The sequence below is a fragment of the Calidris pugnax genome, unplaced genomic scaffold (genome assembly GCF_001431845.1).
Source record: "Calidris pugnax isolate Ruff unplaced genomic scaffold, ASM143184v1 scaffold388, whole genome shotgun sequence".
Taxonomy (NCBI): Eukaryota; Metazoa; Chordata; class Aves; order Charadriiformes; family Scolopacidae; genus Calidris; species Calidris pugnax.
Genome location: NW_015091104.1, coordinates 60,995 through 86,039, shown reverse-complemented (window position 1 = coordinate 86,039; position 25,045 = coordinate 60,995). Strand labels below are relative to the sequence as shown.

At 44.5% G+C, this 25,045-nt stretch overlaps 1 protein-coding gene across 2 annotated transcripts in view; it reads left to right on the top strand.

The window, feature by feature from the left end:
- SMARCD3 (SWI/SNF related, matrix associated, actin dependent regulator of chromatin, subfamily d, member 3) overlaps positions 1 to 25,045 on the top strand; it is an 84,620-nt gene that overhangs the window by 1,157 nt on the left and 58,418 nt on the right. The window contains exons 1-2 of one of the 2 annotated variants that reach the window (XM_014957996.1): positions 174 to 1,249; positions 2,466 to 2,659. The gene's annotated coding sequence lies outside the window, so the exon portion shown is untranslated. Of the gene's footprint in view, positions 1 to 173; positions 1,250 to 2,465; positions 2,660 to 25,045 lie in introns of those variants that run through there. The other variant, XM_014957997.1, reaches the window with a different exon arrangement.

Below are 25,045 nucleotides of genomic sequence, written 5' to 3'. Positions count from 1 at the left end.
GGCAGCGGGACAGCCCCGCCCGGGCACTGCCCCCCGTCAGTGGCAGCCCCAGGCACTGGCGCTGCCCCCGCCCCGGCGCTGCCTGCGGGGTACGCCCGGCCGGGAGACGGGCAGAGTCCGGGCGACGGGCCCCGCGCCGCCGATGTGCCGCCCGGCGGTGCACCCTCCCGCGGCGGTCGGCTCCTGCCGCTCGGCTCCCCGCTGAGCCGGAGGCTCGAACACCCCGACGGCTGGCGCGCCGCTCTCCCTGTTCTTCCCGTCGGACTCGGCGTCCGCAGTTGCGGCCGGCCGGCCGGCACCCACCGGGTGTCCCCCTGCGCCCCCGCATCCGCCGAGCTGTGGTAGCTTTTGCGTCGCAGGGACCCAGCTGGCTTGGAGAAGCAGGCAGAGCGGGGAAGTGCAGTACTCCTTTACCACTCCCCAAAGTGGGCTGCAGGCCTGCTCGGGGCTGAATATCCCGAGGGAGGCACCAGCACTCATCTGGAATCACCCAGCCTGCCCTGGTATAGTCCTCTGGAGAGGAGGGTCCTCTTCTTAACACCCTGTCGCTGGAGACACTGCACACCCCGCTGCTCTACTGCGACTGACGACTGTCTCCGGTGCTCCAGGAACAACCACCCTTCATGCAGGAGATGGGACCTTTTGAGAGAGAGTATTTGTCTTGCTGCCTCTAAGCTGCCCCTCAGCTTACATAGTTCCAGATACTTTCTCAGGACAAACTGATCCATTTCTGTAGGAGAATAATGCTCTGCATGGCCTTCCAGAAGATCTTGACTTCCCACACAGGCAAACCATCTTACTTGGGTGCCACAAGATTGCTACTCCTGCCCTACATCCTGTTTCCTGGGGCCTGAACTCTCCTCTGTTTCCTCTGTCAGCATAGCCTCTGGAGGGACCCTGTCTGCAAGTTGCTGCTGGGAAAGACTGAGGTAGAAGTTGAATGGGGAATGGAGGAGAAAGCAAGGTCACTCGTCAGTTAGCATGATCTAGGGGTGCATTTGTGCAGTACCCTTGCCTAGTGCTGCCTGCACTGCCCTTCTTGGGGAGACTGGCTTCATACCACTGCCCATCCAGGGGAGTCCTGCAGCTTCTGAAAAGAACCAGTTCCTTGGTGCTGCGTAAGGAGCAATCAACAACCTGCTGTTTACCATGGGGACACCAGCATGAGAAACCAGCCCTTCTTCCCTGGCAGAGTCTCCTGCCCTCTGTGAGGAAGAAGCACCCAGCCTGGCCTTGTCCCTAAGGCAGGGTGAGATTCATTGTCAGCCCTTGGTTGCCTCCTTTTCTGCAGTGATGTTCTTTTCTGTACCCATGCACTCTCCTGGCCCAGCCCTTCTCACTTGCACTGCCTCCATTGCTGCATTCTGCCTCGCCACTGCTTTCCCAGACTCTGTCCTTCCTTGACTTCAGCTCTACTTTAGCACAATTCACCATGATCTTCTTTCTGCCCTTTATTCTTCCTTTGTTTTGACCCTGCTAGACCTCGAGCCTTGTTACTGTCCCCAATGGAGTTGTCTGCTCTTGTGCTGATCTGCATTGCCTAGACTGGCACGGTGGTGCTCATGTTTCCCTGTCTTGCCTATCCATTCTTTGAGCAGTTTCTTCTAACTGCATGACTAGATAAGAGCTTGCACCTGTAAGTGCTGGTGTTCACCTCTGTTCTTTACTTCATCGCCTACAGTAGAGAGCTGTAGGAAGCAACAGTGCTTTGTGTACACGGGTGCAGCTGGCTCAGCTCCTCCCAAGGAGCAGCTCCCTTTCCCTTCTTACCCTGGCTCACCTTCTCTGGAACCTATTGTGAATATGCAGCACTGAAGCTGCCTCATGATACTTTAAATCTGTGGGATCAGTAGTTCTCCCAGTCTGCAATGTTCTCGCCATCTTTCCAGGACAGCTGAATTGCTAGAGTATTCTGATAGCCTTTAAGGATTTGATTTTTTTTTAAGAATGAAAGCATGTGGACTTGGTTACAGTTCCTGGTTAAAAAAACTGGCCTTCTTTCCCAAGGATTGCCAGAGATGTCTGATGGCAGAAATGTAACTGACAACATCTGTGTAAGAAGATCCCTTGCTTCTTGGTTAGCCCAGGCAAATCCCTTCCAATCTTAACCACCCTGTGCCTCAGCATGTTGGCAGGTTATACACAAGTAGTGTACTTCCTTAATTTTTTTTCTCCAGTCTCCCCGGATACAAGCTGGCTCCCATCTGTAAGTTGAATAGCCTGTAAGGATGGCCTAGTGCCTTGGCCAAAGTACTGTCTCGGCAACAGGGACATGCATCTGCCTGCAGAGAAGTCCCTAATTGCTATGTCAGTTGCATCTTTTCTTTCTTGCTTTCCCCCCCCCCCTTTTTTTTTTTTAAGTTGTGTTGTTTATGGAGTGTCACAAGGGTTGGTTGTGGCTGTTCTAGGAAATTTTATTTATATTGTATATTCCCTCTCACTTAGTATGTACTTTCTCTTTTCAGAACTGGATCCAAATGCATCCTCAGCCTGCTGTCCTAGACCTGTTCCTGCTTCTGGTCAAGGAGAATACCTGCTGCTAATTCATCATGACATAATACCTGGTCTCCTGCCCCATCCTGTCGGATAAGTTTCTTGCTTCCTCTTTGTCTCTACACATGTGACTCTGCGTGTTCATCAGCCACCTTGTCTGGTACAGGTAGGTTTTAGCCCTTTGAAAAATGACCTGTTTGAGGTGGGAAGAATGTGTCTGTGACTTTTACTGGGACTGGAAAATGTTTGCCTTCGGACATATGGGAAGTGTTATTTTGTTAAATTAAGTCCTGAATTGCCCGCTTGCTGTTGCAGACCGAAGCTGGTCCTTTTACTAGCCAACTACTTTTATGATAGGTTCTGCTGGTGCTGGCAGAGGAGGCGCTGATTAGGCAGAGTAGACTGGCTCAGAGCAATTGATGTTAGAGAAAGCAGTTCCTGAGAGCAGGTCTAATGGAGGAAAGAATGAAGAGGAGGAGTAGTAGCAGGTATTCTTTGTGGTAATTCATTGCTCCATTACCCACAAGTAAATGTGATTAGTTTTTGTCAGATGGTTATTGATTTGTAGGGTTACCATGTTTCTCACAGCAGGTTTAAATTAGCATGGTTAGCTCTTCCCAACTGGTAGAAGAAGGTAGGTATCTCTAGTACCTGCTGGTGCTGGATATACGTTGGTCATCTCAGTGGTAAGATACTCAAATCGGCCACTCAGGTCTTTATATTCTACCATTAGTCCTGTACTTTTTGTTGCTTCCACTGGTGAATATCCACCTGGATCCATCTGTCACTTTTCCCAGTCAGTACACAGGAAGCCTGTATGGGACTTTGTATTTCCCACAGCTGGATCAGTGCCTTTTCACTTTTCACAATCTGCACAGGTCACTTCACTAGTAAATTTTCTGGTAGAAAAACGCATTCTATTTTTGGAATAGAACTGGAAAAAAATAGCCTAGGAAATTGGAAATAAATAGCCTAGATTCTAAGGGGTTTTTTATATTTTAAGACACATCAGGCTTGTTATTGTCATCTGATTTGGCCCTTTAACAACCAGCCTAGCCTGCTGTGTCTCAGTTATGAACTTTGCCCAGTGCCTGCTACCTCTGGCTTTTTGCTTCTGGCTGAACCAGGGAAGGTCTGGTACAGAGAGATACTGGTACTAGTCTACCAATCATCACTTACATGAATTTAAGAAATGTGTTGCACTGAGTCAGACCAAAGTATCCTGTCTCTGACTAGTAATGGATATGTGGAAAACAAATAGGCAAATGAGGCAAATACTGAGTGTTTTTTTTTTTCTTCCACATACCTTTTAAGTTTTTGCAGCCATGGAATTATGGAGTCAGCAGTTTGGAGTAAACAATGTTAGAATATCCCCCAAATTCATAGGTCTGCTGTTTCAATGTTGTTATCTTCATTGGAAGGAGTTGTTCCAGTTTTCTGTGATTATGTTTTCTATCAGTTTTCTGTCCTTTTCTGTTCAGTTGAATGTTCTCTTGGATTCTGAGTCCAGGGAGGGTTCTAGGACCATTCGCTTTGGCATATTCTTGAAGGTAGTGGGTAGCTGTATCCAGCTTACAGCTGTTGCTGAGAAAGGGTATGTCTTTCAGAAAGGCAGTTTGGTAGTTCTTCTCATTCTGGTCCCAAATGATAGAAGACATAGAGGTGAGGTATGGATGAGAGTAAAGACAAAGCAAATAATAACCTGCTAAGCAGGACATGCTTTTGTGATATATATATATATTTTTTTTTTTTTTTAATCCTTGTGTTTGCACTTAACGGATGGTGTAGGGTTCAAGATGACCGCTGAATGCCATGCAGCAAATGTGGCAAAAGGCTTTTTCTAGTTGACATCTTGGAAAGTTTCTTTCCTTTTCAGCTCTGACACTTCATTTCTTTCTGTTCCTTTGACTATCACATGCCATGTTCTCTATGCTGACTAACTTGTTAAGAACCCATTGATGTTAAAGTTAATGCAGAATATACTTACTAATGTATATTCCTGCACGGTGTCCACAACCCTTGATGGAATCAGAAGAGCTTATGTATTAAAACTCCTTTAGTTTTTTGATGAAAGGTAAGGTGTTAACTTGAACCTTCAGTACTCTTAATCACTTGGGGCTCATTCCTCCTCTAGTGCGATATTACCATAGTAATTTTCAAACAGTGCTTGGGCTAATATCTGGAATTTGCTGGTCTCCCCTTGAATAGCATTTCAGAAACTTAGCGTCTCTGGAAAGGTGTGGTTGGACGAACTGAATCGTTCTTAATTTAAAATATAACAGTTATATATAACTTTAGAAATTAAGAAATTTAGAAATTAAGAGTTAATATAAAATTAAGAGTTCTGGTATTATACCACAGGAGTTATCCAGGTTTTTCATTTATACAGAAGTATCCTAAGTGCATAGTAACAAGCAAATAACTACAACTTGCGTGCTTTTTCTTGTAGCTCACAGAGTTACTGCTTGTGTTCCCCATACTGCTTTCATAATGTAGACAGTGGCTAGTGGGCCTTGTTTAGGAAATGTTACTCAGAGGTCATCAAGTGAAGTATGTCTGATTTTTGTGAATTGAAAGCCTGAGATGCCCGTCTTCAGTGATTCTGATAATCACAGGGGTAACATGAGAGTAACAGTGATGTGGTCATTCTTGTACCTGGGTGTTTTGACAGTGCTGGACAAGGGTCCCACAAATTTTATGGAAAGCTGTTTTGATCTTCCTTCCGTTTTTTAAAAAACTCTCTATTCATTGGTTCCAGTGTTTGAGAGACAAACTTCCTGTCCTTTCCTTTATGGCCTCTGATAGTCCAACAGCCTTTACTATTTTGTACTCTTATTATCATGATGATGGCTGTATTTGTCTATGATAGTTTTCCAAAGCTAGGGATAGAAGCATTTCTCTTTGAATATAACTGTCCCCATGGCTGAAATGAAGCCCTTAGCTAGACTGAGGAATTTGCCTGCTCCAAGGATGTCAGTTTCAGAGTCTAAGCAATGTTGTATCTTTTACTTTTTACCCTAAAAGTTTTTATCCTATGCCTGTGAATTAAATTTTTAAAATAATTTGTTTAAAGGCCGTTCAATTCCTTTCAAGATCCTAAACTGCAGAGAAGAAAAAACAATTTATGAATCAAATATTTTTAAATTTATAGGTATAGCTATTGCACTGAAGTGGGAAATCATATAAACTTAACTTTTGATAAGCATGTGGCCTTTGATTTGCAAACGTGCTTTTGATGATGTGAAAGAAATTGGACTTCATTTGGTGAAATTGCAAGGCCTAACAAGGCATAATATTCAAAATTCATGAATTCATGATTTTAAAATATTTAAACCAGTCATTTGTCCCTGGCAGAATACATATGATTCATGGCAACCATAGAATCTACATTTAAAAGGTGATGTCTAGATGGAGAGCAAGAGCTGTGTTTGCAGCTGTTAGGTCAGTGAGGAATGATTTTTAAATGTAAATTGTAGGTAATTTTTGTAAGCTTTCCATTTCCACAGTAGAGAAGGGACATACTGTAAGGTTACTTATTTTTTTATATTCTTCTTTGAGGTCATAGGGATAACCGCATAATAACTGAGCTGTTGGTGTGCTGATCAGGCTCTAGTGGCCAGTGGCCAGTACAAGTCGTTGCAGGACCAACAGAGCAGAGGAGGGAAGAATCCTCTCCCTTGACTTGATGGCCATGCTTCTTTTGATGCAGCCCAAGATGTGGTCTGGACTGCAAGCACATGTTGCTGGCTCATGTCTAATTTTTCATCTACCAGTATCCCCAGGTCCTTCTCTGCAGAGCTGTTGTCAGTCCATTAGTCCCCAGTCTGTACTGGTATTGGTGATCTCCCTGACCCAGATGCAGACCCTGCACTTAGAGTCATAGAATTGTCTAGCTGGAAGGGACATGTAAGATCATCTAGTCCAACCATCAACCTAACCTTGATAAAAAGCTATCACTAAACATAGAATCATATGGTTTTGGAAGGGACCTCTGGAGATCATCTAGTCCAACCCCCCCGCCAAAGCGGGTCTACCTAGAGCAAGTTGCACAGGAACTTCTCCAGGCGGGTTTTGAATATCTCCAAAGGAGGAGACTCCACCACCTCTCTGGGCAGCTTGTTCCAATGCTCTACCACTCTCACAGTAAGGAAGTTCCTCCTCACGTTTAGGTGGAACTTCTTATGTGCAAGTTTGTGCCCATTTCCTCTTGTCCTGTCACTTGGCACCACTGAAAAAAGACCGGCCCCATCCTCCTGACACCCACCCTTTAAGTATTGGTAAACATTGATTAGATCCCCCCTAAGTCTTCTCTTCTCTAGACTAAAAAGACCCAAGCCCCTCCGCCTCTCCTCGTAAGAGAGATGTTCCAGGCCCTTAATCATCTTTGTGGCCCTTTGCTGTACCCTCTCCAGCAGTTCCCTGTCCTTCTTGAACTGGGGAGCCCAGAACTGGACACAGTACTCCAGATGGGGTCTCACCAGGGCAGAGTAGAGGTGAGACCCCATCTATGAGATGGGACACAAACCATGTCTCTAAGCACCATGTCAACCTGTCTTTTAAATACCTCCAGGGATGACTTGTCCTTGTTGAACTTTCTGAGGTTGACATGGGACCACTCCTCCAGCCTGTCAGCCTGGATGGCATCCCTTCTCTCTGGCCTAGTCTTTCCATGTCTGTATCTTTATTAATTCTGCTGTGTACTTTTTGGAGATGTGACCAGCACTGGCTGATAAAAGCAAAAGAGTACTACTGACTGATACCGTGTTCTGTAATATCTTCTGTCAGGCTCTTCATAACTCCTTCAGACTTTATTTTCTGAGTGAATGCTTCTGTCAAGTGCTGCAGCCATGCTCATCTGTTAGTATATTTAACAGGGTCGTTTTCTGACATGCTACTTTCCAGCTGGGTGGACCCCACCAAATACTGGTGCCTGGGGTTGTTCCTTCCCAAGTTCAGGACCTGGCACTTCCCCTTCTTTTACTTCATGAGGAAATCACAAGAGTATGTAGATGGTGACAGTACACCTCTTCTTCATTAAGTTCATGCGGTCAGGACATTTTCAGGGGATAGTAAGTAAACAGAAGAAATGCTAAAGAAAACCACACAGAGACACGAACCTGCTAGTCAAAGGATAACAGGGACAAAGACCAAAAGTATACTTTCACTAATTGTTGAGCCATTAAGAAACTACAGGGGTAGCTTTGGAGAGGTCTCGCCTGAAATAGTGATATCCCTGGGCCCTGGAGCTGCTGGAGGTGGTGACTGCAGAAAACAAATAAATGTTTGGTTTCTGAACGGAAGGAGTGCCTTTTTGGTTTCCTATTGGTAAAGTGTGTGATGAATCATTTCTAAAGAAGTAAATAATGAAGCAACATAATTAGCCAATAATGTGACATTATTCAGTGCAGTAGAACCTAAACCCATCTCTTAAGATTGAGGAAGAGTGTTTCAAAACTGGATGATAATATGGCAGAATAAATTTAAGGTTGATGAATTCGTATGTCAGGTGGGTAGACAAAATAAGTCTACCAATGTGGCCATGCTGTTGTCAAAATCACCTCTTTTGGCTTAGGAAAGAAATCTTAGCATCTTTATGGAGAGTTCTCTGCAAATGTGAGCTTAGCAATAGCAACTAAAATGGAAAATTTGGTTAGATATTACAGGAAAAGAATTAACAAAACAGAAGTTATTGTTATAATTGTATAAGTCCATGGTTCACCTGTGTCCTGAGGAGTGGATGTAGTGCTGTGTCCCTTCAGATGCAGTGACTTGTAGAAGAATTTTAGAAAAAGCGATAAGGATAGTGAGAAGTGGAGACATTTCCATCACAGGAGGTATGTGAGAATTCTTTAGGAAAATGACAGATGAAGATAACCAGTCATTGTGGAGGAAAGGCAGGTTGCTATTTATAGAACATATGACTTACGATTTATAGAACATGTGGACGTGTGATGAAATTATCAGGTAACAGGCTTAAAACAAACACAAAGGTCTGGAGTTTTTTTCAGCTCATGGCAAATTAGATTGTAGTGTTTATTACTAAAAGATGTTTTAGCTGTCTACAGTGTAGATGGGTTCAAACACAGGTACTAGACAAGTCCATCGCTCGCTGTTAAACATGGTACCTCAGGCGCAGGATATCAGTAAACTCAAGCTGTTAGAAACAGGAAGGTCTTACAAGGGGAATATATATGTTTCGGGTTTTGCAATAATAGTGTTGTGGCTATCATGCTCTACCCATATCGTATGAGAAGTTTTAATGTACAAGGGTATGTTTATTAGAATACTTGATGTAGTTGTGAAAAAAAACCAACCCAAAAGATCTTATTTTTTTAAATTTTATATCTTACAGTCTGTCTCTGAGCATCTTGTACTAACTGTTGGTGAAGTGCACGTTTGGTCTGAGAGCTGATGGTGTCAGAAATGTGAATTTTTCCACAGTGTTTGTTAAAAGTCTGAGGATAATAAATGATAAAAGCTTTTTTTCTCCAGATGTCAGTCGTTGTTACACAACTTTCAAGGAAGAAAAAAAAAAAGAGGTTAAATACTTTAGCTGGAACTCCCTTCCCCATCTTTGACTTTGCTATTTCTTTTGTGTATTAGCCCTCTGAACTATGTAGGCTTCCCATACCTACACAAGTCTTTTATACTGATTTAAAATTGAATATAAAAATACTTTCATTGTATTTATAGAGTGTACTTAAGATGGGAAGAAAGATGAAGATAGACCTTTTTTTTGAAAATTGAGTTTCACCTAAAGGAGGTAAAACTTCACGAGCCCAATTATGTTTTTCTTAGTAAGTCACGTTGTGGGTGTTCTGCATGGTGTGGATAGATGCGGTCCCTGGAAGTTTAGGGTTTTCTTTGAGTTTTATGAAAGGATGAAGGTGCCTTGGACAGAAGCAGAACACTGATGTCTCAGATCATACCATCCAGTAGGCCTGGGTGATAGAGGCGGGTGAGTTCTCATTCTGGATTCACAGAACTGAGAGAAAAGCGTAATGGGAGAGTTGTGCTGCTGTGTGGTGAGTGTTGTGCATAGCAGGGTCCCTTTGCTTTTAATTTGAAAAACAAACCTAGCAGGTACCAAACAAAACCACTACTTCAAAGAGAAAATTAAAATGAAACCCTCTGAAATCTATTTCTCAATTCAGATGAAAAGAGTGGGAAGTTCTCAAATATTTTAGCAAGGATCTATCTGTACTTAATGCTACCCTGGGGGCTCATTTGCTGTTCAGATTGCACTGCCACGTATGAATCTCCTTGCCTTTTCTCTCCTCTTTCTCTCCTTGAACCGCTCTGGGGAGGCTTGTTCCACTTGTCACACCTGAACTCTCCTCCGTTTCTGCTGCGCAGTCTGTGTTCCCGGGCAGCACCGCTCCTGGCCAGAGCCCAGAGCAGAGTGTTTCTTTGCATCAGTGAAGACGTCTGGGTGCACGGTGAAATACTCGGCCGAGGAAGGGGTCAAAAGGCAGAGGAGCAGTGGTGCGCTAGGAAGCAGTAGCCTTGAAAAGGGTAAGAAAATTAGGAAAAGAATAAATGATAGGGGAAGGATTAGGGAGCTCTGGTGAATGACCAGAGTTCTGGAGGTGGGCTTAGGGGTTGTTTTGGACACAAAATGCAGATTAGGAAAGGAAAAACAGCCAGCTGCAGAGTATGCAAAAAGTATTGGGGAAAAAAGCTGTAAATATGGAGAGCTTTCTTTGCTCGGGACAACTTAACCTCTTTTGCCTGCCTGCCACCTACTATTGTTCCTGTTGGGGTAAAAAAAGTAGGAAAAGTAAATGGCGGGAAGTGGTTTCAGTTTGTTTGGGGAGAACATTTTGGCTTCAGGAAGGTATCTGTATGTGATGGCTGGGTAGGAGGAACCCGACTTGATCTAAGAACTTGGCTTTTGGAGATCCTCACCTTGTTAATTGTTGTAGTACCAGAACTTTGAATTGTGGAGAAAAATAGTTACAAATTAGAACACACATTATACATTATCTTTACGGAAGACATTTAATCCCTCAATAAAAGTATTACAAGTTAAGGTGGGTAACAATCTTACAGTTAGGGTTATATTATGAAGTACTTGCTTATTTTCACTGTAAGTACTTCAGGTCACTTCTTATTTACAGACTTTCAGTCTAGTTCCTTCAAGCACCTATAGGTTATTGCTGAATTTTCCCAGTATGAATAGAATGGATGATGATTCTCCAGCAAAACTGGCAGCAGGTACTTGGCTCTGCTGATGTAGCTTGGCCTGGAGCAGCACGCCTACGCAGGGACCATGATGACCTGAGAATGATTCCATTCTAGGGACATTACGGCATATTACCGTAATACAGGTTCATTTCAGTTGTCTGCACTTAAGGAAGGCTGATGGACTATGAAAAAGTGTTCAGAAGAGATGTACAAAGAGATTAAATAGTGTTTTATAGTGAACAACCACAAGGACTCACTGTATTTCATTCACTTGGGAGAGGCTGACAGAGGGATTTTGTTCTGATTTTAAAGAAAGGGGACGATAGTTTGCAAGGCCATTTTATGGGAAGACATGGATTTCTATTCCGATAGGCATAACAAAGATTAGCATGTCCTCTTGCTTTGTATGAATTTAGAAATTATTGCTGCTGCTGCCATTAGTTAAAGTATGTGGCTACAGGCATCCCAGGCAGCCTTGGTAAGGTGGAAAGGGAGCTGTCTGGGAGCTGGAAGTATTGAAATTGAAACATGAAGCAAGGCGTAGTTTTACAAGGAGAACAATTAAACAGTGGAAGAATGGATATCAGTTCACAGTAGATCCTAGATCAATGGAAATCCTTCAATCAGGATTGCCTGACTCTCCAGCATCCTTATAGCTTTTAAGTTAGAGTAAATTTTGTGAAGAATCTGTTGAGTGAGGGATTGTTGGTTGGTGCTGTGGGGGCAACTGTCCTGGATCACGTCATGGGTGTAACACAGTATTTTGATAGTGGCTGAGAGTATCTTTGAGGAGTATGAAAACAGGGGAGGAATATGATGCTACTTGGCCCTAAATACTCTCCTGGGGTGAGCCAGAGGGACAGCATAGAAATGGTGCCATTGTATATAAGGTAAGGTAAGGTCCAATTGTTGTAAGAGGCCTTCTAGCCTTAAAATATGTGTAAGCATTTCCTTCAGATAATTAGTATCTCTGGGAGTTTCTGAAGTACAAAAAATGTAAATGTATGCTTAGAATAATTTATTGGACTTCATGTTTCCCAGGCTGTGTGTGTTTGTGTGCGGGCACTTTGAGTGGGTCCCTTCTGATCTGTTTTATCCTTCCCAAGGGCGTTCCCCCTCCCATTGCTCTGCACCATGTACCTCCACCCTGTCTCCATTCCTTCACTCAGCCGCGAGCTGTTACCCCCTTCTGTAACACACCGGGCTGTTCTCTTATCCTTCCTCACCAGGTTGACGAACCCATGGCCAAAGGTGCTCCTGCACCATGTTGTCAAATTACTCCCATCTTATGCGAGCAGCTCTTGTTCCTCAGAGAGGGAACCACGGTCACCTAGGCCAAAGCTCTGTCTGACACGGTAACACAGCTAGTTGGTAACCTCCAGGATAAATCTGCTCCTACCCGAGCCTTCCACTGGACCTAAAAGGCCAGGAAGATCACCTGGGGTGCCGTGTCCTTCCCGTTTGCACCCAGAGCTCTGTCATCCTTCTGGATTTGCTCCAGGACTCCCCAGGCAGGGTGTTATTCACCATGTGGATAAGCAGCAAGGGGTGATGCTTGAAGGCCTGGACAAGCCTCGGTAGTCTCCCTGCAACAACCTGGATCAGGGTCCCTAGTTAAGAACAAACTTCCCATGATGACACATCTGACTGGTGGATGATGGCCTCCATCCCCTGCAGAAGAGGAACCTCATGCAGTTTTCTCTGGCTGTTAATGCATGGTTTAGCCCAGGTGGCTCTAAAGCCTTCCTTGGGCTTCCTACTGTTACACCAGTACTGGGCAGTGGTAGTGAACACAGCTGTGGGAGATGCGCCCAGGCAGAGGAACTGGTTAGTGACAGAGCTTCAGGATGGGGTGAGTGGATTGAGGAGTATCAGGGAGTCTGAGAGAGAGATGAACTGCTGGAATTGCAGCCTGCCTTAGAATCATGCAATAGTTTGGGATGGAAGGGATCTTTAAAGGCCATCTAGTCCGACCACCATGCCATAAGCAGGGACATCTTCAACTAGCCAGGTTGCTCAGAGCCCAGTCCAACCTGGCCTGCAATGCTTCCAGGGATGGGGCATCCACCACCTCACTGGGCAACCTGGGTCGGGGTCTCACCGCCCTCTCTTAGTTTAACACCATTACCCCTTGTCTTATCGCAACAGGCCCTTCTAAAAAGGTCGTCCTCATCTTTCTTATAAGCCCCTTTTAAGTACTGAAAGGCTATTCTAAGGTCTCGCCCGAGCCTCTCTTCTCTCCAGGCTGAACCCCACCAGCCTGTCCTCTCTCAGCCTCTCTCAGCCTGTCCTCACAGCAGAAGGGCTCCAGCCCTCCCAGCATCTCCGGGGCCTTCTCTGTCCCCGCTCCAACAGGTCCATGTCTCTCCTGTGCTGAGGGCTCCAGAGCTGAAGGCAGCAGCTGGGCTACCTTCCCTGGGACAGGCCTGTCAGGCAGACAGGACAAGTGATATGGAGGATTCCTGTCCTCTCTCCTCTTGGCTGAACTTATGGCATCACCTAGCAGTGACTTCAGGGATAGGGGGCAATGACAGCAAGTTGCTGCTTGGCGCAGCAGGCACCTCTCCTCTGTGACTGCCCACCTTCTATGTCCCCTTGCATCACAGGTAGGAGGCTCTGCAGGTGGAACAAGTAACGAGGATGATGATGGTTCACGTAGGTGTTGCCGAGGTTAGGTCGATCTGTTCCCTGCATCAAAATTGCTTCCATAAGAGAAGAAGATGGGCCATTGCCACCGCTCCTCCCCAGCAGCCCGAGGAGCGTTTCCCCGGGCTGGGGGGCTGCAGTGCGGACCCCTGGCCATCCCGCCCTGCGGAGTTTGCCCCGCCGCCGCCGAGGGGCAGTAGGGAACCGCCGGCTGCAGGCCCTCCTTGGGAAAAGCCAGGAATCCGCCGCCGCCTCCATGCGGTGCCGCTGCTGCCGCCCCGGGCCTCGGGGACGCAGAGCCCCTTCGTTCTACGAATGTGTTTTCTGTTTAGAAATAGTGGAAGTGGGAGAGGATGGAGGAAGGAGGGACACTGTCTTTGCCAACCTGCTTTTCTCTCAGTACAGATCAATACCATGGGAAACCCATGGAGAGGAAGGAATTGGTTTTACTGCAAGTTAGGTCAGTGAGAGTGAATCGGAAGAGCTACAGGACAATAGTAGAAAAAACGTGCAGGTATGGAGAGGTGTTTAGGTTGACGGTGTCATTTTAAATGTTGATATCAAACCCAGATATTAGGAATAATCTGACATATCAACATGCTTAAAACAGGTTCTGAAAGACAGGAACAGAGAGAATGATTGATGTTCTTGGGGGGGTGGGTGATTATGCCTGTGTAAAGCTCCTTATGATCTTAAAGATGCTGAAATGCTTTGGGCACAGTGTTCACCAGTCTCAAAAAGCAGTGGCTGTCTCCTCGGCAACAAGAAAGGCATATGTCTGTTCCCATGGAAATGACTGTGAAGGCTTCCCAGGGAAGATTCTGTTCAGAGCCCAACAGCGCAGGCGCCGAGCCCTTTGTTACTGGTACCTGGAGCAGAGGCTGTCGGCACGTTCAGGTGCTCTGATCCTGCAGCTGACGAGGAGCGAGCGCCAATAGTGTGGTGCTGTTCCCAGCTCCCTGTATAAAACAGATTAATTGTGCACTACTGTTCTCATTTTAGGAGTCCTTTCCTCAGTCACTAATTGCCAGCATTGAAGGCTTCTTTGCAGCTCTTCATCAGGAAAGCAGTATTCTTTCTAGCCAGAGAGGCATCAGATTGTTTCTGATACTCTTTGAAAGGATACACTCTTTGAAAGGGGTGGACAGACAGATCTGAAAAATGGGAAGCATTGACAGGTCTACCTCCACTACCTACCACCAAATAAGAAACTGCTAATACAGTAAACAAATTATATTTAATAGGAACCACTTCTTTTAAACTGACTGTGATGCTCTTCTAAGGGAGCAAGCTTATATTTAGCAAGGACCAGAATGAGGATCCTAGCCTGGTTTGATCGTCTTGATTTTTTTTTTTTTTTTTTTTAAATAGGAGGTGTGGGATCTAGAAGCACTAGTGGAACAGTAATCATTTCAAAGTGATGGACTGAGAAAAGTATTTTAGAACCAGTATTTTACACACATTTGTATGTATTATGTATGGGTATTACTAACCAGTGTGTTTGTTTTTAAAGTTTTTTTTTTCATCATCAGCCTCCTTGTCATTCCAGTAGCTTCTTCCTAGTCCTGCAGTAAGGGGTAGTAAACAGAAGTGCATTATTTACCTTCGTTATCATACTGTTTCACCCTCTAATACCTATCTTCTAAGGTAAAAAATCCTAGCATTTTCAATCACTGCTCCCGATCTGGCGCCTCTAAGCCCCGATTCTCCTGCCCATCTCTGCACCCTATAATTTTGCTGTGCTTTAAGAGAAAGAGCAGCTCGGTCTGCATATATATTTCCAGATAAGGGTGTTCCAGGTGTTCTGTCATTGCCTTTCTGCTGTAAGTCTCCATTCCATGGTTCCTCGTGTGAATCTACTGTGTGTTGATTGGGCGGGTATTTCAGTTACTTGTAATGCTTAAGTCTTTCCTGAGTAGAATCATAAAATCATAGAATGGTTGGGGTTGAAAGGGACTTCTGGAGATCAGGTGGTCCAGCCTGCCTCTTGGAAGCTGGGTCAGCTGTAGCAACTTGCTGAGTATCAAGGTCAGTGAAGTTCTGGGTATCTTTAGGGACTGTGTTAAGTTGCTCTCTAGGCAACCTGTCCACAGTAAAAAAAAAAAACAAAAACCTTTCTTATGTGTAAATGAAATTTCCTGTATTTCATTTCATCCTAATTGCCTCTGGTCCTATCACTGGGTACTACTGAGAATGGTCTGGCTCTGTCTTATCTACACCCTGCCATCAGGTATTTGCACACATGGATGAGAGACCCCCTGAGCCTTCTCATCTCCCTGCTAAAAAAATCCCAGCTCTCTCAGCCTTGGGTCATTATGACAGATGCTCCAGTCCCTTAACCATCGCTCTAGTATATCCATCTATTTCTTGTACTGGGGAGCCCAGAACTGGACATAGCTCTCCAGATGTGGTCTCTTGTGGCGAGAAGGATCACCTCCCTTGACCTGCTGGTAATGTTCTTCCTAATGCAGCTTCGTATTCCTGAACTTCTTATCATAGAATCATAGACTCATAGAATTGTAGAATGGTTAGGGTTGGAAGGGACCTCAAAGATCATCTAGTTCCAACCCCCCTGCCATGGGCAGGGACACCTCCCACTAGAGCAGGTTGCTCAAGGCCACATCCAACCTGGCCTTGAACACCTCCAGGGATGGGGCATCCACAACTTCCCTGGGCAACCTGTTCCAGTGTCTCACCACCCTCATAGTAAAACCATCTTCATCTTCTTCATCTCATGGTCCCCCCAAGGCTGTCATGACCTTCACATTCCTGACCGATTCTTCCTTGTTTATAAGAATAAGGTCCAGCAGAGCACCTTTCCTTGTCTGCTGCTCAGTCACCTGTGTTAGGAATGAATCTTCAATGTGCCCCAGAAGCCTCCTGGATTGCTTGTGCCCTGTTCTGTTATCCCTTCAGCAGACTGAGGTGGTTAAAGTCTCCCATGACGAACAGAGCCTGTGAACATGAGGGGTTTTCCTGCTGGCTGAGGTCTCATCTGCTTCTTCCTAAGCTGGTGGTCTGTAGCAGACACCCACCAGGCCTGCCTGCTGCTTCTGACCGATAAGCTCTCGGTGATTCTTTGTTTATCCCAAGGCAGAGCTCTATGGACTCCAGGCGCACTCTCGGGTAAAGAGAGTTCCCCTTGTAAAGAGCCCGTATCTGTCCATTGCAGCGCTCCGGTCCTGCAAGTGTCAGCTACCCTGGAATTCAGCGTTTGCTTAGGGTGGGAGAGGAGATAGAAAGGGTGGCACTAACAGTGGCAGATGATCATGCAGCTTCTGTGAGGAGAGAGCAATGGCCTGTGGTCCAGGAGCAGACACTGCACCCTTGCTATAGGAATCAAGAGAATACATCACATCTCCGCTAGCCTTAAGAGAGCATCTTCTGTCCTCTCGCCAAGAGCAAATGACTGAAAGAGCATTTGACTGATTCCTGCTCTCTTGCATGCTTTGCTACAGGAAAGATCCTAATGGTTGCTATTTTGGGACACTGCAGCAGGATCGGAAGCTGAAAGACTCTTATGTTGGTTGTATGTGGTCCATTCTTCACCAGCTGCCAAACAGAACAGTCATCTTCTGAAGGTGTCCTGCAGGGCTTTGGTTTGAAATGTCAGAGAACTGTGTCCCATAGCACGCGAGAGGGTTCACAGAACTGGTCCTTTGATAAATAAATGGAGGTAACGTATAAAGGGGAAAATAGGGAAGAGCAATGCTGAGTCTTAAAATAAGGCCATAGCAAGGAGAGGGGCTTAAGGCTGCAACTGACTCTTGATTAAATTATTTCTCATGAGGAATTGTGATGGTTGAGAGGAGGCAGCGCCGTGGCAGAGGCAAGGCATGCTGGAGCTCAGTGGCAGGATAAACACGTGGCAAAGCTGTCCTGCAGTGGGGTAAAATCAGCAAATGGGTAATACAGAGGGATGCAGAAGTGGGCAGTTTCTTACTCTTGTGTTTTGCATTTTAGTCGGTTTCAGAGCAAATTCTTGCCAGTGGCATTCTGGGTTTAATCAGAGTAACAAAAAAAAAAAAGGCATTTGTCAAGTCCAAAAAAAACAGAATTGCAGTGGTTAGATATGCAATGGCAGGAGTTTGCGGAAAGAAAGGATTGATTCAAATAGCAGAAGAAGGTGGAGAAACTGGAAAAAAAAAAAGGTAACTGTTAAGATAAAATCAGTTGGGTGGAGGAGTTGTTACAGATCAGATGCAGTAGGAAAAGAATCAGTTATGTTATAAACAAAAGAAGCTTTTCTCAAGAGCAAAAATAGGGCTAGGGTTTTGGGTTTTTTTGAGTGTTGGATTTCACCCCACCAGTATTCCGCTCCTTGTTTTTCTTATGGTTGGGATATTAGGGATTGACCTTTCATTACATAAACTTTTCACTATTTTTTAAAGTCTGTTTTATGCTTGTTTAGACTAGGTGAATATTTTACTCCAGATTAATATCCAAGATCTTAACCAAAGGAACTTAAAGAATTTTCTAATTTTCTTGGTATCTCGTGCTTATAACTAACAATTTAGAAAGCCTTTCTCTATATAACCTTAGCAGAGATTTTTGTCGTCTTATTTGGCATCATATTTATAATTAACATTCAGTGTTGCGGTATCATATCTACATGTTCTGAGTGCTTGGGAATCTCTTTGAAGAAGGATTCTTATTCTCTTATTTCCCAAGAGAGAGCAGGGTAGTCAAAGTCTCGCTCCAGTGTGTTGTTTTTACAGTTTCAAGTTGCAGGCTGGGTATAAATTGATCAGAAAACAGGTGCCACGCAGGGGGTGCAGGGAGCAGGAATGCAGTGCCCGCTGGGCAGCTGGTGTGCCAGGTCCTGCCCCTCAGCATGACGGTGCCCTTTGCCTTCCACTCTGCTCCCTCTCCTCCATTAACTCTGCTTGAGTACTGTAAAGGCCAGAGACGATGCTGTTTTCAGCTGTACCTCCCGGTACTCTCTGGCCCAAGAAACAGCCAAGTACCGAAAATGGGAAGACGGTGAATGTGACAGATAATACAGCAGAGGGTACAACCCATAACTCTTCTCCCTCTCACAGTTCATGTCCACACACAAACACACCCCTCTGTAATTTGAGTTTTACCATTGTAAATTCTGTTTATTTTACAAAGTGCTGAAAGTCATAATGATCCAACTTCTGTTTCTTCTGCCCGTGTTTGTCCTACATATGTTTTGAAACCCATTTAATGAGTAACTTGTGCCACCATTGCCACTTAGATGTGCTGTTTCCTGGAAGTGTACGCGGTGTGTTGCTGTGAGCTGCAATCTGCCCACTGGCTGTGCCCTGCCTTGGGGAGAGGGACAGGGACAAAAACCGTAGTGCTGGGCTGGAGCCAGGCATTCCCACTTCTGCAATGCTCAGTGGCTCAAAAAGAGCCTCAGTTGAAAGCCCATCGTCCTGCCAAAGCCCGAGCCCTGTAATCGCGTCTCTGTGCCGTCAGTCGCTGTGCCAGGCACTTCCATATCCCTCTGATTTCATATCTGTACTTAGGTGCTAGGTGAGTGGAACGCTAAAAGATCAGAAAACCCTCTTACCTGCTGCTACAGAGGCAGCACAATTCTTTCACCACAGGATTTATTTTCCACTGCCTGCTTGAGTTTTTCCAGCCTAAATTTCTGTCTAACATTTTAGGCCCGTTTGTTTGGTTTTTTTTTTGTTGTTGGTTTTTTTATTTTTTTTTTTTTTTAAATTCGGTCCTGACTGGCTGTAAAACTTTTCCAAAATCTCCTCATTTGAGGATTTAATCTACATGTCTTTTACTTCTGTCTTCTAGATCTTTGAAGGTAAAACGATCTGGATATAACACCCACCCTTGGAGTCCTTAGTAGTCACTTCCCTTCCACTTGTTTTTATAATTTGTTTATAATCTTTCAGTAATTTTTATTTTTCCTGGCAATTAGATACCAATTATGTTCATGTTAAGAATTTCAGGCATATAATGGTGTCTTACCACGTTGCATTTAAGTTACATTTGCCGTTTCCCACTGGCTGCCATTTTCCAAAGTAATTGATGTTTGCTGTAATTATGTACCGTTTGACTTTTTGGGGGCATAATCTGTTTGTAGTTGTTGACATTATTCTACTAAATAAAATAATTTAAAAAGACACTTGGGTTTGTCTGGCAATGCAGTTTTTTTATGATCACAAATATTACTTGTTGCTCTCAGTTTTTCCATTGTGCTCTAAGTCTGATGTGGGTGTATTCACCTATTAATTGTTCTAGGAGTTTAGTTGAAATGGGAGGAGGATTTATTAGGCAGTCTATGCCAAGATTGCTTTGTTTTCCTTCTTTGGTTATGTGCTTTCTCCAGTCTGCCAGAGCTTCCTGAGACTGTTCCTTAGTTCTTATGTAGCTTTGCGTATTAATACATCCTTCAGTCAGTATTTACTTATTATTGATTTGTTTAAACTAGAGATACTTTTCAAATGATTTTCAGTGAGAACAGGATATAATTCCTAGCATTATTAACCTTAATTAAAACAGGCTTTAAAAAAATACTTTTTCCTGATAAAGAAACAGGAAATCCTGTTGGCTTTCCTATAATACAGAAGGGCAAGAATACTCTAGGCAGTTGCATTAGTCTTATCCTAAGTCCACACAAGGCTTAAGAATGATTTTTGAAAGAGAAAATAACTGAGCATGAGGAGGGCATAGATAGGTTAAAAATGCAGTGTAAGTTTAGTAACTTATTCTTTCTCAGTTAATTTTCTACACAAAGGAAATAGTGTGCGTCTTATTTATCTAGACTTCAGTGAAGCTTTTGATAGGGTGCTAGCTGAAAATACAGTTGGGACTCAGAAGACAGATAATAGAAGAATGGCAGGGTAGGTAAGGAGCTCAGTAAAGAAGACACAAAAGACACTGCAGTTTCTTCAGAATTTGCCTTGGGATTGATGTAATTTAATATTTTCAGTGACACCCATGGCACAAAGAATAGGAACCGGAGTAATTACCTTTTTTTGCGTCGTCAACAAATTTATCATAGAAGCAGAAGAGAATAAGTGATAGGGAAAGAACTGGATGATTCTGAAGACTACACAAGTAGAAACCAGATGATACGTGGTGACAATACAGTGCATAGTCACGCACCTGGGGACTTGTAGCAGGAATCAGCACTGTAAGCTGGAGGCTTATCTAAGGGCAGTGGTTAAGGAGGAGAAACAGCCCAGTACATTTGTCCACTTAGAATCATAGAATCGTCTAGGTTGGAAGAGACCCTTGGGATCATCGAGTCCAACCATCTACCCTACTCTACAAAGTCGAAAGTCATCCCCTACACCATGTCCCTCAGCACTGCATCTAAACAGCCCTTAAACACAGCCAGGGATGGTGATTCCACCCCCTCCCTGGGCAGCCTGTTCCAATGCCCGACCACTCTTTCGGTGAAAAATTCTTTCCCACTATTGTGGAAGGCATTTGTGAACCTGGCAAAGTTTGTTTGAGATTCTGCTGGTTAGAGGTATTAATGCCACATGAGACCCTGGTCTCCTGGAGATGTGGGTGCAGCTCTGCTCACCCTTGCTCCAGACAGGTTAACTGTGACATGGAAGAGGCTGATGGAGTAATGAGACGTGGGCACTTGGTTTGAAGAGGCCAAATAGCAGCTTCATTTGTTAGTCTGACATGGAGAGGAGAGAGTGCTATGACTGCTCTGTATAAATGCTTCAAAGCATGAACATTACACACAAAGAAGAACCATTAAGGGCAATGACGGTAAAAGACTAAATGGGAATAGCCAGATATACTAAAAGAGTGTTCGAGGAACTAATTTTTTTTAGCAGCTGTCCCATAGGAATGCCAAGGTTTAAAGTGCTATGCAGTAAATGTTTGAAAAGGTTATGTATGACATGGGTGCTATTGATTATACAGCAGTGACTTGCTGACCCAGTGGCTCCCCAGTCTGTGTTCTGTCAACTAGTGATAGCAGGGGAATCCTTTATGATGCTGTTATCCCCCCACACAACCAAAGCCATCATGAAGATACCTAGCTTTTTGGATGAGGGGGCAGTAGGTTTGGGGGTAGTTGTTGACAGGTTGTCTTCTCTATCCGCTCCTCCCCCCCCAGATTCCCCACCAAGATTTTCTCTATTTAGAGGATATCACCTTCACCTTTGAAAAACAGAAACCTCCTGTTTTCTTTATTCTCCTACCAGGAGCCAGGTCTTCCTGCTAACTTCTCATACTTTACAGCTCTGCTCTGGCTCGTGGCTAGAAAATGAGTGTTGTGGGCTGTTGCCTGCAGTGCTCTGCTCCGTCCTTAAGAAGGTGTGAGGAGCCACGCACAGATGTCACCACGTGAGCTGCAGGAAGTGGGTTTGGTGAGGAGGGAGGTGTGGAGGCAGAGGCATGGTAGGGCTGGACAGCTTACTGTGAGGTGACACAGAATTGTGCGGAGTTGGGTAAAATATAGGTATGGCGAATACTGATGACTCGTTATTTTTCATCCTATAGTATTACACATCTTTTTCTCCATCTTCTGGTATCCCTGCTGTTGCCTTTGATTGCTTTTAAAATAATCAGGATGTAAGTTTGTAATTATCTCTCTACCTCTGCAGAATAATGTTTGGAGCCTCTGCAGGCAGAGATAAACATTTTTCTTTGCCTTCATTTGTTCTTTTTTTGCCTTTATTTCAAGTCTTCTTTCTTTTTTTCATGCATGCTACAAATTGCTTATGGTATTTCTTCATTGCAGATAGATTTTAAAACAGTGGAAAAGCCTAACATAAAAAGGTAGGTCTGAGACAGTGATGCAAGCTGGTAGTTGAAGATACATGAATCAAGAATAGAGCAAAAAGCCACAGTACAAAAGCTGTATGATACTTAGGAAGTCTTAAAGGATAACTGACAGCAATCTGCATACGCGTGTTACTTATTCTTTACACTGTTGTAGCAATCAGATGTGTATTTTCTCCAAAATAAGAAAATTAAGGGACCCTTTTTGATTGGCTTAAACTTGTTTGCATCACATCTGTGGAATCTGTCAGGGGAAACCACCGTGGATAGAAAAAAAAGCCTCGTCTTTGTCTTATGGAATTCCATACAGTTTCCATAGGGAAATAAGGCAAAAGGAACCCCTGGGAATCAGGTAGTCCCGTGTCGTGACCCAAGTCAGAATCTATACCCGCCTCACTCTGCACAGATGCTTCTCTAACCTGTTCTTGGAAGGCCTTCGGTGACGGAGATTCCCATCCAGCTGGACAAACCGTCCCAGAACATCTCTGCTCTTAACTGCTGTCCTCTTCTTTAATGGCTACTGTAAATCTTCCCAGGAGAAATTTCAGTCAATTATTTCTTTACTGGGTTTATGGGGAGCAGCTCTTTCTGGTATTTGCAGCAGCCTTTTGGATATCTGAACACTGTTATTTGTCTCTTTTGTGGCTTTACAGTTCTTTTCACACTATTCTCCCCTGAACCATCTTGATTTCTCCCACACATTTTCTCTGATGCAAAGCACCCCACACTGCAAAGGACAGTCTGGTTGAGACATTAACAATTCATACCACAACAGAAGGATTACTTTGGAAGGGTTCCACAGCAATACTGGCAAAATTTAATTTTGCAGCCTCAGGGAAATACTGAGCTGGGACTACTTGTGCCGTGGAGAGGACAAGGGAAGGGGAAGAGGCAGAGACAAAATGTGGAGGAGACAAAGAAGGATCTAGAGCCTTGTCGTCGCTGCTTATACTGCCACCAAGGGGACGAGAGAAGCGGGGCAGCATTCAGTTACTATGGGTTTTTTTTGGTCTGCTTATTTTGTGTCAGTGTAGTACTTTTAGCCCACATTCAGTTTATGATCTATTATATCCCCAAATATTTTTTCTGAAGAAAAAATAATGCTCTTCAGCCAGTTGTTCTCCATCTTCTATTTATACAGTTGTTGATTTCTACCTTGATGTGGAACCTCAAACTATTTCCAATTAAATTGTGTCCTGTTTTTTCAAACCGTATCTCCAGCTTCTCAGGATTTTAATTTTAATCCTAGCATACCTGTAACCCCTCCAAACCATATGTTGCTAGGAAATTCAATAAGCGTGTTCTCTAGTTCATTATGCATATTGTTAATGAGAATATTGAATAATTCTGAACTCAGGAACATTGGTCATTTTTTTAGAATAAGCAGAGCCGCAATCTTGGGATATTTGCTGTCTGTTTTTCAGTACATTTTCTATGCCATACTGCATCAATTCCAACACTGTTGAGAATATTTTAAGTTTCAGTGAACAGAGCGCTGTTGACTTAAATTGGGCGAGAGGAGCCATTTCTTTTTAAGGCAGTGAGCACCTTCACGTACTTCTTCAATTACCTGCACATCAAAAAATTGAAAGCAGCTGCAGACATCTCCCCAGAACAACAGCTTGGATCATATCTTTTCTAGCAGGACCATCTTAGTTTAACAATCTTAAAAGCTTGAATAATAGCACAGGAGTAAAAGCAAAACACACAAAGTTGGGGGTGAAAAGCGCCCTGTCAGAGCCCCAAGAGGTCAGGAGGAAGAATGTCAGCCTTTCCCGGAAATAAAGTGGCTTTGGACTATAATGTAAAGAGGACTCGAAGGGGAACAGTGGGGCATGAAGCCTCCAAGACCTGGTAGAGGAACACAAGAAGTACAGAACAAGTCCCACAGCACGATCATTTGGACCAGAGGTGGCTGGGAGCTGCCAGAACACTGGTAGCTGCTGAGGAAGGCTTGGGTTGAGCCAGGCAGTTTCTAAAAGAGCACAGGTGCTCATTTTCTACACTTTTATGAAAAAATATATTTTATTATTTTTCTCTTTATTTGTGAAAAGACATTTTTTGCCCTGTAACCTCCACCCGATAGTGGAGATGCGTTGCAGCTGTTTTGTGGTGAGTGGGAGAATCGCAGGAAACAGGTTTCATTGTCAGCCAGGTGATGCCAGGCAAGTTACTTCCATCCTTTTGTGCCTTATTTTCCATTTGCAAAACAGAAGAGCTACTTCTACTGTTTTATTTTCTAAAGTTTTGGAGAATTACAATCATACTAAGAGCTTAGTTTTCTTATTACTTTTTTTTTTTTTTTACTTAGTCTATGGCTACAGTGCGTCTGACATTCCTTAATGGAATGGAACTTTGTAATTTGACGTTCTTCTGAGGAAATCTCTTTATGTATTGCCAATTAACAACATCCAGATAGAATACAATACATATTGTATGGTATTAAATTGAAATTCAGTAACACTTCATAATACAGCCTCCTGCTTCTGGATACAACAAAACAGCCGACTGTTGATGGAGACGGGACCAGCTGTAGCTCATTATCTATAACTCATTAGGAAAATAAAGCAGCACCTTCCCGGCTGCCCGGGAAGCGGCAGGGTGACCTAGGGCAACGTGTGTCCTGCCGCCGTGGCGAGTGCGGGCCTGGCGCCGCTCTCCGTGTTCCCTGCCTGCTACCGGCAACGGAATGCGCCATCGCGGGAGTCGCACAAACACTGCGCGGGACCCGATTCTGCTTTGTCCTCCGCCTCCGGCCGGGGAAACCTCAAGGTCCTGCCCCTGCCGCCGCCCTGGTGCGCTCCGCACCTCGCCCTGCGGCATGCCCCCGCGGGGCGGGCCCGGGCTGGCTCAGCGGCGGGGCGGAAGGGGTTAAGGCCGCTCCCTCCCGCGCGTCCGGCCGTCCCCGCCCGCGCGTCCCCCGCTAGGCCACGGCTGACCTTCACGGGAGCCGCGCCGGGCATGCGCCGCCGCGCCTGGG